This window comes from Panthera leo, chromosome D2 (assembly GCF_018350215.1).
Source record: "Panthera leo isolate Ple1 chromosome D2, P.leo_Ple1_pat1.1, whole genome shotgun sequence".
Taxonomy (NCBI): Eukaryota; Metazoa; Chordata; class Mammalia; order Carnivora; family Felidae; genus Panthera; species Panthera leo.
The window spans coordinates 81042473-81058131 of record NC_056689.1 but is presented as its reverse complement, the minus strand read 5'-3'; the positions used below and the strand labels follow the sequence as shown (position 1 = coordinate 81058131).

The 15659-nt window shown below is 49.2% G+C and overlaps 1 protein-coding gene and 1 long non-coding RNA gene across 2 annotated transcripts in view; both read left to right on the top strand.

Annotated features, from left to right (window-relative positions):
- ADAM12 (ADAM metallopeptidase domain 12) overlaps nt 1-15659 on the top strand; it is a 347394-nt gene that overhangs the window by 167601 nt on the left and 164134 nt on the right. The window lies entirely within an intron of this gene.
- LOC122202554 lies at nt 5533-8296 on the top strand. The gene is made up of 3 exons (XR_006194728.1): nt 5533-5627; nt 6121-6203; nt 7949-8296. It is a non-coding gene; the product is annotated as an uncharacterized LOC122202554 (long non-coding RNA).

Sequence of the window (15659 nt, the reverse complement as noted above, 5' to 3'; positions counted from 1 at the left end):
ACCCCCTCGTGGAAGTGCCAATTAGCAGAATATCTTAATTAATAGAAGAACGAATATTAAGGAGTGTCTCATAGGCGACAGTGTTCCAATTACAAGTCCTGCTGTTGACGGATGGTGTGGGTCATGATGTGCGTGAAGACCTGAGCCATGTATCCTATGTGGCCCCGTCAAGTGTCTGCATTTAGTGCTAGGGTAGGGTTAGCGGAACTTCTGTTTTTATTAGTCAGTTGTTTGACCACAAAGTATTCCTAGATGGTCACTGCCTATGTTCGATGACAGAACAAGCCTTAATTCTTGTTTCCATATCATGTACAATCTCCATTCGCTAGAAGAAGGGGAGTACACTTTATTTTGAAAGGATGCATTCCTGGGGTGCCCGGGTGGCTCAGTCGGTTACGTGTCCAACTCTTGGTTTCGGCTCAGGTCACCATCTCGTGGTTTGTGAGTTCGAGCCGCGCATCGGGTCCGCGCTGACAGTGCGGAGCCTGCTTGGGATTCTCTCTCTCCCCCTCTCACTCTCTCTGCCCCCACCCTGCTTGTGCTGTCTCTCTTTAAAATAAATATAAACTTAAAAAAAAAAAAAAGAATGCATCCCCATCATTTTGTTACCAGGAAATATTAGTGGCAGGTAGAGAGACACGTCATGCTAATTTTTTTGTATTTCATTTATAATTTAAGATACTGGGTTTTCTCTGATTTAGTGAAAAATAACTCATCAAAGTGCAAAAATGAAATGAGTCGGTTTAGATCTACCGGACACATATGCAACGTACCGTGTGCTGGGACTATATGAAGTGCTGGTACCTTCCCATGGACAGAGGGTCTTATGATACATGAGACGCGTGTCACTGCTAACAGCCTGTGGGGCAGAGGTTTCCTGTGGTGAAGGGAAGGGCCCCTATGGCGGGGAAGGGGGGTGGGTAGGCGCAGGCAGGATTTAAATGCACCTCCCCCGCATCCAGTGGTGTGCCAGCGTGTCCAGTGGAAGCCAGAACAGGCTGTGAACCGGACAGTACATTAAGTCCCCCGTAGTCATTAAAGAGATTGGCCAGCTGCCCTCGCACCTAAAACGACTCCCGCGAGAGCAGACCAGCTGGTTGGCGTCACCCTGACGTGGCTCATTTCCACCTGCAGAGTTTTCTCTGCTTGTCCACACGGCCGTGGTGAGTGGGATGCTTTGCCAGTGTCACGGGACTGCCTCACTTTACTGACATCATCCGGGTCTTTGAAGTCACATTTTCATATGTTGGATCGAATCGTCCAGATTAACCGCCCCAAACCAAGCCTTCCTGCGCTCTGTCTGAGCATGTTGGGGTCCTCCGCCCGGCAAGGAGGTAGTTTTGTAGGTGAGACAGGACCGGACTTCTTCCTCGGGCAGGAAAGGACAAAAGCTCACTGTGCAAAGGGGCAGGCTCCCCTGAAGGAAAACTCCGGAACCTGCAGACCGTCTCCTCCACCCTGCCTCCTTTGCTCTTTGATATCAGATCTCAGGCAATAAAGTGGGACGTATTTTTGATATACTGGGAAAAGTCATTTCTCCCCCTCTTGAAAAACGTGCTCCTCTTTTCTCGCCACAGCTGGGAGTTTTGAATGTGAATAAATCGCCAGGAATTTGGCAGTCACAGTATATTCACAAACACACATGAATTTTGGTGGGGTTTAAAGAAAAATAGAATTGAAAGAGCATATTGTCAGGTTGAAGCCCAGACGTACCTTGAGACAAAAAACGAGTTTGTTTCTAATGGGTTGTTCATTTGCTTTGCGAGGACGGATGCCAGGCGCTCGGCCCTAACGCGGGGGTGCGTGCAGCCCGGTGTGTGTGTGGTGGGGGGGGGGGGGGACCCTGGTCTTCAGGCCCCAGAAACACGAGCAACGGGGATTCATGTCCAGCCCAGAGGCTGTGCTTGTCCCGGCTGCAGACTTCGCCGCAGCAAACCAGATGGCACGCACTCCACTGCGAGAGCCAGTGAGATCCAGAACATCTGGCCCCTCGGCGGCTCCCTCACAGGCGCTGGGAACAGTCAGCGGCCCTTCCGGCCCTTCTCCCGGTCGTGTAGACTCTATCATCTGACACTTCATTAGACCTCGCTCCGGAGGGGGTGACTTCGCAGCCGTGGCAGGGCTGAGAGAGAGTCTCTGAAACGTGTCTGTCGCTGGGCATCGTGGGGCCTCAGCCCTGTCGGGTCCCCGGTGGGTGGGCCCTGTGAGCGGGGGCTCGTCAGGGAGGGCTGCAGACCCACCGGAGCTGAACCCACTGTCCTCGTCCCGCTCTCCATCTTGCTTTAGGGCTGGCCGGTCACGGGCCGGGATATCTCATTTGCATCGTTGTATTTCTCATGAACCAGCGAGGTCACATGTGAGCTGCACCAGCACCCCGAGGCCCCAGGGTCTTCTCTTCCTCGTCCAGTAGCTCACGGAAGGTGATGTCATCTCATGCTTGGCAGAGAACGTCGGGGCCTTCCAGGTGCCCCCCCTCTTCCTGGGCCAGTCAGGCTCCTCCCCATGTGTCTACAAGCTTCATCTCCTTGTTCAGCCCTGCTTGTCTCTCTGTCCGGAAGCCCTGCTGCCTTGGTTTGTGTGCCACCTGCGCAACAGTCCAAGGCCAGGCTACGTGTGCTGGGACCTGTCCTCTCCCTCCTGCAGGACTACCGTCCCACCCCCCACTCCCTCCAGCGTCACCAGGCGTCAGTTCTGTTCAAGCAGCTCTTCGTGCTCTGAAACCCATCATCTTAGAAATGAAACTTCCCTTCACTTGACCTCCGTCTCAGCCATGGCTCCCATTTAGAGCCTAACGCCTGATTTGTCTCAATCCTTGATGATTCCTTCCCTCCTCTTCTCTTCCGCCCCCATCGTTCTACCAAATCAGCTCTTAACTGGGTCGCTGCTGACCTCTGAGTAGTTAAATGAAACAGTCAGTGCTCAGTCCTGACCTTTTTTAACCATGACTCAGAAACGCTTTCTTCACTTGGCTTCTTGGCTCACCATCTGCCCTTGTCACTGTCCTCAGCACGCCTGCTTGTTCTCCTGGCTTCCAGAACCCCTGAGGCGCAGGCACCCGACCTCAGTCTGCAGCCCCCAACCTCCTATTTTGTACCCTGGCTGCCTCGTGACCTCCTTCAGCTACCAGCTTGTACCCCCAGCTCGAAGCCGGTGGGTGGCTCTCAGGCTTCATGTCCAGGGACCTCCTGGGCCTTTCCATTTGCACCAGGAAAAGGCATCGCCACCTTCAAAGGCCCCAAACAGAAGTCCTCATCTCTCACGTCTTCTGCAGCTCGGTGGAAAGCAAGTCTATGTATTTAGTCATCAAAGCTGACATTCCAGAAACATCTCTGAGTTCTTTCTGTTCCCTTCACAAGGCGAATCCATCAGTCCGATCTTAAATATCCTATTACTGGGACCCACAACCTTCCCCTCGGTGGCACCACACCCTCCACCACCCACAATGCCATCCCCCGTGGCCTCTGCCCAGCCCAGCAGCCAGCACGAGCCTGAGAAAGACAAATCGACAACTCCCGGTGCCACGCCTCGCCCAGAGCAAACTCGAGTCCTGTCGTGGAGGTCCACGTAGCTCACTCTTCCTGTCCCTGGGGCAGTGTCCCTCCGTGAGAGCGGCTGTCCCCGATCCCACTGCATGAAAGAGCCGTTCTCCCGCCCCAGCCCGCGATCCCTTCGCCCTTCTGGCTCTCTTCGTCTCCGTAACACGCACCACCTTGTGCCACAGACAGGCTTCCTCTGATTATCTGGCTCCCCAGCTGCAGCGGAAACACCACGCAGACCGAGCGGTCGGTCACTTGTTTGTTCACGGCTGTATTCCCCGTGCCTAGGACATAGCAGACGCTCGGCGCATGGTTTTTACATGAAGGAACAAATGTCCAAGCTCACCGATCGAACTTGGGTTGGGCACCAGGGGTGTGTAAATGCCAAATACAGCCAGGCAGGTCCTTCGTGCCGACCCAGGACACCTCTGTCCCAGGTGCTCAACAGGCCGGCCTTTCACAAGGCACTTGCCACACTGTGCTGGTTCTCGTCTGATCTTTCTGATGCTTCTCCTCAGACCCCTGGCTGATTTCCCTCCCTCTCCCAACAGCAGCAGGAAAACCGCGATCGCCCCCGGGATCCCTGCTCCCCGGTGTTGAGCCTCCTCACAGCACATGGCCTGTAGCCTGCATCACCCAAACCTTCTACTTCCCTTCCTGCTGCCCACGCCCGGCACGTGCTTCCTGAGCATGTGTCACATTCCAGATCCCGAGCTAAGCCTCAGGGATTCGAGAAAGGATGAGATGCTGCTGGCTTCCCGAGGACGCGCCGCTCGGATGTGTCGGCTTCATCTCTAACTCGGTGTGTCCAAGAGTCGCCTTGTCCCTTCCCGTCCCCCATACGCATCCTTCCCAACCAGCCCATCAACAGAGCATCTTCCGCCGTTCTCAGGTCTGTCTTTAGAAATAGGTCCTCGGGGGAGCGCCTGGGTGGCTCAGTCAGTTCAAAGTCAGACTTCGGCTCAGGTCCTGATCTCACGGTCTGTGAGTTCGAGCCCCACGCTGGGCTCTGTGCTGACAGCTCAGAGACTGGAACCTGCTTCGGATTCCCTGTCTCCCTCTCGCTCTGCCCCTCCCCTGCTCATGCTCTCGCTCTCAAAAATAAATAAACATTAAAAAAATTTTTTTTTAAAAGAGAAAGAAATAACTCCTCAACTATCCTTATCTGTCCTACACCCCTGCCTCCGCCCAGAAATATGCCCTTTTCACCTCAGGCCTGGACAGCACAACACATTCCTACCCGTGTCTCTTCCTTCTGATCTTAAGGCTTCTATAGTTTCATCTAACCCAAGATGCTGAGTCAAACTCATCAGCCTGGCTTCCAAGGTTTCTACAGTCTGGCTGCCAGGCTCTGTCTGATTTTTTCCTCTGCCCTCCTAATCTCCCCCCTGAAACTCCTCAGCCTTCCATGATTGGCTAAGAACACAAGTCACCTCCCCGCCCTCCCCCACTGAAACGAAGCCAACTCTTTGTGGTTTTGCTAGTACTTTCTTCTTGTGTTTTTCCCTTGAACCGAAAGTTTTATAAAATTAAAATCCTCTTCCCCCCTCTCCCTTTAAAACACTTTGTAAGGAGCAACAGATGGTCTTTCCAGAACATACAGAAACTCACAGGTACACAGAGAAAAGCTTTAAGCACCTATAACTCACCCACCGGTAACTCATTATAACCGAGCAATGACAATTAGCCGTGGCTTGTGCCACACACCGTCTTTACTGAGCACGCACGTCTGAGGTATAGTAGTTATTGGAATTGATGAGTTCGTTCTCACACCGTTCTATCAACTGCAGTCCTCACTCGCTTTTGTATCCCGCACGGCACCCGACACCACACTCCTGCTTAGAAAGGGCTCCGGTGGCTGTTGAACCAACCTGAGTTGGTCAGTAAATGTGTGCTCACTGATCAAGTATGAACACGTAAGGGAGGTCAAAGTACACATTCCAGAAGGTTCAAGACGTGACTCAAAAGAAATGTGCAGCGAGCATCGGTCCGAGGGGGGCGTGGCTCCTTCAGGAGGGAGGCCGCAGGGCGGGGATGGGGACGGGCGGTTGAGGGACTGGCTTCGACGTAAAACCAGCGTTCACCCTGCAGGTCAGTGCCCCCCCCCCCTAACTTCAGGGGGTCATCTCTTCTACCTGATGAAACTGCTTGTAATTTATGAGCCGTCTACAGGCTAGCATCTGACTTGACGGAATCCGGTCCCTAATCAAGAGCAAATAGTAAATCCACCCAGGAGCATCCCCTCGAATGAGGGTCAAGCAGACATCTTCCATGAAGGGCCACAGAGTAAATACCTTAGGCTTTGCAGACCGTTCAGCCCCTGTCACTATTACTCGACTGGCATAGCACAGAGCTGCCGTCGGGAACGTGTAAATGGCTGTGTCCCTGTAAAGCTTTATTGACCAGAAACAGGCCCCTGAGTGGCAGATTGCTGGTCTCTGCCCTAGTTAGCCACATGAGTCCCGGGCAGCCTTGCCAGGCGGTGCTCTGCTTTGACTTGGAAAGTGCGCATGGCCGGCTTTTTGCCTTATTCCCAAGTTTTAGGTCATTGTTCTTAACGCTTTCCTGGACCTCCGTTTTTTAGATCCCAGTTCCCGGAAGTTTATCGCTTGTCAGTAGGGTAGTAAAAACGAAGAAGGATTTCCCAGGAGTCCAACAGTATGTAAGGTGGGTCCATATTTAATGCAGATTTTCCACACTATAGTCATGCAGCCTTAGCTTCAAATAACAGAGGGATCAGATTCCACATCCACGGCATAGGTGTTCAAGGACTACTTACTGGCAGAATTTCAGAGACAGATGAGGCCTGAATATCCTATTCAGACAAACGAAGCTCTCAAGATTTTCACATCGTTCTGTATCCCATAAGCATGTAAATGACTGCCGTGTGCAAGGGTGTTACTCAAATCAAACACAGAAAGTTACATGTACAACCAGAACCAGGGTCAGATTTTTTTCCTGAAACTTAGCGGGAGCAGTTTTGTTTCAACAAAACCACATTATTCATTAGGTTGAATCAATACTGTCCAATGGAGTATTCTTGGAGTATTCTTGGCGGTCTGCATGAGGCCAGAACATTCAACCTACTTCCAAAAGGAAAGAGTAGGCAAACTTTGCCGAAAGATTTACTGTAAGAGCGAAACTTTAGAAGTTACTCAACCTATAAATCTGTGTTGGTTGGGGTAAGAGCTATAAGCAAACGTTTATACCTTGTTTTATGCTTGTACGCATTTAAATATCATTAGAGTAAAAATAACGTGAGTCAACGTCAGGGGTCATCTCTTAAAATTGGAGACTCTTTCTCTACGTGTGAGAAATACCGCAATCAGCTATGTGTTTTATCTGTCACTGGCTCAGCAAAATGACCTGAGTCTGTTTCCCGATAAATGGCGAGGTGTATGTCTCCTTCCCACCCCTTTGTCTTTGATTTGTCCCTGAAAACTTAAAACACTCCTTTCCAGTCTTCACACAGATGGGCCGACAGCCTCCGGAAAGCATTTTCTCGAGCGTGCGAGCCTCTTACTAGGTGTCTGCAACTTTTGGCAGAGGATTCTTCCTTGTTCGAAACTGGGTCACTCTGAGGTTCCGTTTAACATTTGCTCCCATGGCACTCTGTATCCGCAGCCTTTTTTTTTTTTAATCTGCTTCTGATAAGCACCTCGTGCACTTATGAAATAGTATTCTCCTCCTCTCACAAATGTAAATTCTCCAGGAAGAGAAGCACTGATTTTAAGGCATCTCAGGCCGTGCAACAGCACAATCCACCCCCGATGCCCCACCCCACCCCCACTTCCAGATCAGTCCTTCCACACTGGCTTCCCATTTCTGGCATCTCCCACACGCCTAAGATATGTTAATGCCATCGTCGTGCCTTCGTCTTTTGAAAGAATCTGTCCCTTCTCTGGGTTTCATGACCGAGTTTTGTCCCGAGCGTCTAGTTTTATCGTGCGCGGTCAATAGATGTGGCGAGTGCATTTTCCTGCTGAAATGAAGCCATGGTAGGAATCAGGTAGGTACGTCCTTCATTGCTGTCAGAGTAACAGCGACTTTGCAAATGAATGGAAATCGTCAGACTGGTTACCTGAGTTCCTTGCCTCCTGGAATCATTTACTGGATCGTGTAGACAGTGTATCTTCTGCCTTCCTTTTGTTTTCTTTTCTTTCTTTCTTTTTTTTTTTTTACAGTAAACTATTACAGTAAATCCTTCAGCAAAGTTTGCCTACTGTTTCCTTTTGGAAGTAGGTTGAATGTTCTTGCCTCTTGCAGAGCTACGTGGGGCAAACCCATAGCTCTAGATCAGTAAAGTTAACGCTGTTTGAGCAGGACCGGATAGTCACGTGCTGAAATGGACCTTTGTCATATGGAGCAAATCGCCGCTGGACTCCTTGCTTCAATCGGATTTTTTTTTTAAGGTTTCACGACCACGTCAGAAGTCACAGGATCAACAGCTGGAGGAGGGCATTTTAAAAACTCCTCCAAGGGGGATCACATCTATTGAAGTGCAAAATGGAGATTTGAGACAGGAAAGTAACAAGTGAATGAGACGGGAAGAGACAGCTATTGATTAGTAGCATTGACTCCCTTGTCATGCTTTGCTTGGAATCCTGATAATCTTCTTTGCCTCTGATAAGTGGCCACTGGCTCTACCAAGCAGTAACGGAAGATATATCAGATGCACAAATGTATTTGTTACCTTAATAGGATGTAAGCCCCTTGAACGTAAAACTGGTGTCCGCCCAGAACAGGGTACCTCGTGCAGAGTGGGGCTCATCCTGTGTCTGTTAATAATAATAATAACTGTCATTTATTGGGTTGCCCTTTCTCGTGTGTTCCTGGCCCTTTTCTAAGTCCCTTGCATATATCAACTCATGTAATCCTCATAGGGACCACAAAAAGATTACCTTTCTCTTTAAAATGAAAAAAGCAAGACACAGAGAGGTTATTCAACTTTCCCAGAGACACACAGCTTGTCGTTAGCAGATCCAAGGTTTAAACCCAGGCAGCGGGCCCCCACTGCCCCCAGCTCAGTCTTCTCCGACTCAGGAACAGGTTATCTCCAGTGTTGCTCACACCAGAGCATCAACATCGGGAACCCTTGTGTGCTTCCTCTCCTTCCTCACCCACCCCTCCGCTCCACCTCCCTTCCCCCACCCCCTCCACTCCACCTCCCTTCCCCCAGCATACATCACACAGTGGGCACGTGGGTGGTTTTTGCTAAGTGAATGAGCTGGGTAGGACGTGGAAGTGGACACACCACATTTCAGTGGGCAGAGCATCCATGCCAGTGAGGATCAGCTGGGGGGGGGGGGGGGGGGAGGCGAGACCCGGGTCCTCAGTGCCCGCCTGGCATGGCCGCTGCTCTCATAGGCCCTTTGGAGCTGGCAGCCCGACTCAGAATGCCGTGCCTTTAGCGGCCATCTGATGAAGACAGAGGAAAGCCTATAGGATACTCAGAGCTGAGTGGGAGCATGTGCCTGAAATACAGAGTGAAACGAGCCAGCATGCAGTGCAGGCAGTCAGAGGAGGGGAATCACCATGGTGCCACCTTCAGGAAGGTTCTGCAGCTGTGCCAGCCTAACCAGTGGGCTCTGCAGCAGGCCTGCCATGGGTAGGTTCCAGTGCCACTGGGCATTAGCCACGTGGCCTAGGACAGAGAGCCCCATGTGTCCTCACTTTGTCAACCCTAAAGGGGGAATGAGTATAGTGTGTACCCCATAGGCTATTGAGAGGAGTAAATGGGTAACGCATGTTTAGCCCATGCCTGGCTCATAGCACTTGAAAAATAGTCATAATATTTGGCGGTATTAGTAGAGTAGGACAGACGTGGTTATGGCTGCGGATGTCACAATGGGAAAATTAGGATCACAGAAAGGATAAGGAAGACCGTGGGTGCAGACTGACTCTGGCTATTGAGGCTGCTCAGATTCTGCCCCACCTTGTCCTTCTGGCCTCAGTTGCACCTTCCACTGTGGACCTTGTGCTTCATCCCAACCGAGTACCCCCTGTTCCTTGAATGCTCCGTGCTCTTTCCTGCTTCATTTCCTTGGTGTGTGCCATTCCCGCTCACTCTTCTACACTAGTGGGTTCTCCATCATGACTCTTCTCCATGGCATTTGGTCTGTGGAGCCTTCTCAAATTCCTGGAGTAAGTCCAGGCTCCCTCCTTAGTGTTCCTAAAGCACCCCCTGCGTTTTCATATGTGTCTCCCTGCTGTAGACTGCAGGCTTCTTGAGGACAGGGACCTTTGTGCAACTTGGGCTCACACTGCACCTGGTTCATAGAGCATGTACATGTACGAATGGGTGGATGAGAAATGGATAGATGATGGATGGTTGGATGAGGGATGGATGGATGGATGGTTGGATGGATGGATGAGGGATGGATGGATAGATATTTGGATGGTGGATGGATGGTTGGATGGATGAGGGATGAATGGATGGATGGATGGATGGATGGAGGATAGAAGATAAATGGATGGTTGGATGGATGGATGGATGGATGGGTGAGGGATGGATGGATAGATGGATGGATAGTTGGATGGTGGATGGATGGTTGAATGGATGGATGGATGGATGAGGGATGGATGGATGGATGGATGGATGGTGGATGGAGGATGGATGATGGATGGATGGATGGATGGGTGGATGAATGGATGGGTAGATGAATGGATGGATGGATGAATGAGGGATGGATGGATGGATGGATGGATGGAAGATAGGAGATGGATGGTTAAATGATGGATGAGCAGATGAGGGATGGATAGATGATGGATGGGTGATAGATAGGTGGTGGATGGAATAGAGATGAAAACTCAAGTATTGAACAAAGGAACCCAAAGATGGAATGAGAGGTTAAAAGGTATATAAAGACATGTCATGGGATCAAATATAAGAGAAGTACTTCCATACACAGAAGATGCTTATGACTGCTTAAGCTCCCTGAAATAGAAGTTGGAAAATAAGAATGTTTTTTAGTACCAAACTGTAAGGTCACACCCAGGCAAGGCCTGGGCAGTCTTCTTCCCAGAAGAATTCCTGACACATAATACATCTAAAGTAACCCTAAATGACAGACGGGTGGACATACTGACGTGTTGATGCCCCACCCAGCAAGTTTGGATGAGAAGGAGTTTCAATAGGCATTTTGTTGTGTGCAGCAATATGAGATCACCCTGAATCCTGAAGACTTTTTCAGCAGTGATGCAGCCAAGAAAATTTGGGCACGCTTAGTGATATATATGGTGTCTAACAAAGGTCCACAGAAGAGGGCCTTGATTTGGGCTGTAAACTTAGACTAGAATTCCACTTTTGGCTCTTGGAATCTGACTCCAACATATTTTTCCTTATGAGCCAGATTGGTCAGGGAAAAGAAACCAAGTGGTACATGATATGCGGACTTGTGTCAGGAGAAAGAAGAGGACAGAGAAGACTGAGAACAGATCACAGTGTTCATCTAATAGCTTTTGCTACGTAGGGCCAGCCAAGCTCTACTCACTGGCCCCTTCATAGTCTGGTGTGTCCAGTGACACCAGTCTCAGAACCTTAAACTCCTCTGTGGAGACCTGACCCACCTTCCTTAGATGCCTAAGCAGAGCTGAGCAGTCTCTGAGTTAAATCAGATGGATGCTTCTCTTTGGATGCTTGCCCTGCTCACCTGGCTGCCCCAGCCGTTACGGGGAGTGATGGGCTTTGAGGACGCTATCAGCTGGACCCAGGTACAGTGCAACTGCTGCATGACCATTTACTCTGGCCTAGAGGAACAGGAAGTGAGGGGTCTCCAAAGCACCTTTAACCAGCTCCAGCAAGAACTTAAAACCCATGACACTGGTAGGTGTGCGATATCTGGCTTATTCCACCTGCTGCCCTCATTTGTGTGCCTGGAGCAGCTCCCCTCCTACAGATGGTCTCTTTGAAGTCACTTTGAAATGGCTGAGGGCTAATGGCTTTGCCACTGCCCTCAAGAGCCAGAAGAGGGTTGCCTCAGGGGTACAGTCTCTGGCCAGGGCCTTCCTGCAGGAGATCCCTCAGGCACCTGCCACAGGCTCTGTGTACAGAAGGGTATACAGCCACTGGCTGAGCCCCTGAATGCCTTCTGGTTTCCTTGGCTTTCAAAGGAGCTAGAAAGAAGGTCAAGATCATTTACAGAAGTGCCCCCAAGCAGCGAAAAGACACTTGATATTTCATTTACAGACTTAAATTTGTTTTTTTATTTCATTTCCTTCTCAGTTGGGGGGAGCTGAAAAAAAGGAGAAGGAATTAGAACAATAAAGTCATGTAGAGACTATCTCCCAAAGATAACCATTTACCAGGGGATGCCTGTCCTTTGCTCTACCTGCAAACTGAGATGAAATACAAAAAGTTTACCTATGTAGCGGGTGCCTGGGTGGCTCAGTCAGTCAAGCGTCCGACTTTGGCTCAGGTCATAATCTCGTGGTTTGTGAGTTTGAGCCCCATGTCAAACTCACTGCTTTCGGTGCAGAGCCTGCTTCAGATCCTTTGTTTCCTTCCCTCTCTGCCTCTCCCCTGATCGCTCGCTCTCTCTCTCAAAAATAAATAAACATTAAAAAAAGTTTACCTATGTATCAATTCCCACGATGCAAAAGATTTGTACCTGTCAACAGCACCTACACATTAGAACGAATGAAGTAATTGATTATTATATCACTCACATAATTCGCTGGAAAACAGCACAGGGAGAAGCCACCATGACCGGAAAGGTATTGGTACCATGGGAAGACCATGCAGTTTGGGATCCGAAGCCAAGCATTGATCTGCCCAGACCCGGTGACTGTGGCCTTCAGAAAACATATTTATGCACTGAGCCTCAGTTTCCCCATCCATAAAACAAAGATGTTGGTGCCTGTGTCTCAGAGCTGTCTTGGAGATGAGAGGAAGATAATACGTGGAAGAAAGTGCATGGATGTGGTCACTCCTATCAAAATGTCAGCTCATTTACTGAGATTCCATTTAAAGAGCTCGAGGTGCAGTTCTAGGGAAGTCAACTCTCCTTCATTCGGATAACTGCCCAGCCAGACACGTCACTTAACTTCTCCATTGACAAAGCACTGTGTCACTGCTCTCCAGCCATAGGTGTTGGTTCGCTCCTTACTGGCACAATGACTGCCCAAAGGTGATGGTGGCTAAGTACACGAATAGAATTTTGCGGTCTCAAGAGGGTTACAGCAGGAAGATCCACCAGCCACACGCTGCACACCGACCATTGGAAGGGAGATGTTGTAGACAACAAGACAGAGTTGTAGAGATGAGTTTCCCGACAGAGGCCTGGCTGGTGTCCCGCTAACAGACTGTCATTCCTGCCGGGATCGGTGGGAAGGCAGGGCAGAAACACCAGCCGTCTCCGGGCTCCTCCTCTCTGCTGGGGCCAGAGCAGCGACCTTCCAGACAGAGGTCAGTGGCTCGCCATTACGGGGCAAAATCCAGACAGAGCGTCTCAACAAAACATCATCATCGAACTTCAGAATTACAGGGGATGTTGACAGCGACCCGGTTCACTCCCCTGGCCACTCTGTGGATATCTTTTAAAACATTCCCTCCAAGGGTTCATCCATCCCAGAGACAGGGAGCTTGCTCTCATTTGAGATGGCCTGTTTCATGAGACAGTAGCAGCACTGATAAAATGATCACCTAAGGGGAACTGATGGGGCCAGTGTAGTTCCCACCCCCTTGGACTCTGCTCTTTGTCACTTACATTCTCTCTGTTTCTCTTATTGTCCTTCACGAGATGATGTCTGGTCCTTCCACTACGGCAGACGCTCTCCCCCCAGCACGTTCTGTGCATCAGTCTGACCTTTTGGGACGGCCCACACGATAATTTCCCCTTGCGGTACTCACATTAAGCATGTAAGAGAGCACAGTGGGCTCCATTCTATATTTTCTAAAAATTCCTTTCCTTTGTCCTGCAAAACACACCAGAATAGACCCTAGATGCTCCAGCAAACCTTGGCTCTTACCACATGGGAGCAGAGTGTGCAGAAAAGGGTGCTATCATTTGCTTCTCTATCAGAGCCATTTCATTTACACCCCAAGGTATATACAGCCCTGTCTGGCAAACAGAGATTCCAAACATGAAAGGCCAAGAGTAAGTTCAGACTTTTTTCGTTTTGCACCATTGTTGAGAAAGGAAGTACGTTTGAAAACGCAATGTGGTCGTCACACCTTTCTTCACGGACACCAGAATGTATTTCTGGACACATGGTATTTTATGACACAGAGGACAGATAAACCAGCACCCCCACAGCAATCCTACATCATCACCCGTAGACGTGAGCTGGGACTCAGCTGTGCATTGTGAAATTCAGACCATTGTGTAAGGCAGTCCTGAGTAAGACGTAGGGCTCAGGGAGAACATATGAGAATCCAGGTCGTGCCTTATTAGATGAGGGGGGATCAAAGCCGATAGGAGATTCTGTTCAGGCTGCCCTGTGGGCTTTTGTCTGTAAATCTTTCAGAGGCTTCTTTCTTTGCCTACCCCCCACCAGGTAGGATGGTGTTGGTCACTGACATGGAGTTTTTGATCTTCACGTGACCCTGGAGGGATCCAGGATGATGCTGTCTTGTTATCCTTGTTGTACATTGTGCAGAGGGAAGGGGAGGTGGCTGGGCAGGACTTGAACTCTGGTCTTCCTGGGTGGATCTTCTGTACTTTGTGCTGCCCAGCGCTGCCCTGGGGTTTGTTTCTCCTGCAGAAACAAAGGCACAGATACTGGAGAGACAACACTGATGCGCGGTGACCAACAGAAAGGTCACTGGGTTTTGAATACCATACTTTTGACAAAACCACGTGCTATAAAATTGAAGTCCCGTGCTGAACCCCTTCATTCCAATCCAGAAAATGCCACTCGTAATTTGTGAAATATGATACAGCATTTTCCAGCTCTTCATAAAAACTGGGTGTACTTAAGTCTAAATAAATCCTATTTGGAAGGCTAATGTAATAATGAATGTTGAAGCATGAAATCCGAGCAGGATTAATAAGCTTTGTGTCATATTGAAAATTTGAGACCACTTTTGTGTAACATTCAAGAGCTGTGGGTTTTCTGTAGAGAATCCGTTCAATACTTGGGAAAAGTAATAAAGCCTGCGGTAGGTTAATTTGTTGGTACTATCTAAAAGTTGCTGATGTAACAAACCAGTTTAATGGCACGGAAGTATAGGTGAGCAACTCTGCTTGTACCTGGTAGTTCAAGTCTGCTCTTCCTGGATCAAGAGGGTATGGAGGAAGTGCTGGGGGAGGGTAAATCTTGGAAAGAGCTGAAACGTGTCCCTTCCGTGGGACAGAGTTCTGGTTCTGGGATAGATTTGGTAGGACTAAATCCAGATTCCCTGGCTCATGATTATAATGTTCAATAAAGATTTCATTGCCCCGAGGTGCCGGGGTGGCTCAGTTGGTCAAGCGTCCAACTTCAGCTCAGGTTGTGATCTCATGGTTTTTAGTTTGAGTCCTGCGTAGGGCTCTGTGCAGACAGCTCAGGGCCTGGAGTCTGCTTCAGATTCTGTGTCTCCCTCCCTTTTTTCCCCTCCCCTGCTCGCTCTCTCTCTCTCTCTCTCTCTCTCTCTCTCTGAAAAATAGGTAAACATTAAAAAAAAAGATTTCATGGACATTTTGGAGAAAAGGGAGGCATAACATAAGAATAGCAATAATGTAAGGAACGAATATTAGATCATTCATTTTGTTATCCTGTCATTTCTTAAATGTGGATTTAGGGACATTTTGTAATGCCAAGTGTTTCAATGTTAGTCACAAGACTCAGTACTAGATTCTTCTGCAGTTACCTGTAAATTGTACATGTAACTAACATCTCCATTTGCGTTTCAAAACATGCCATCATTTATTCATTTTCCTATCCATCCATTCTTTGAACTTTTGCTGGATGCCTGTCTTATAGGCTCTGGGAGAACCACTCTTGTTTCTACCACTTGAGGGAAGATGAAACCACATCTTATTCTTTATCTTTGTCACGTCCTCAGCACTTGGGATAGTATGTGGGAACAGAGGAGACATCCCGAGAAATAGTTGAGGAAGTTAATAAAAATAGACTTCTTAAAAGTCTGGAATGAATGTGTAAGTGTAGGGAACGTCACATACTTGTTGGATACATCTTCGG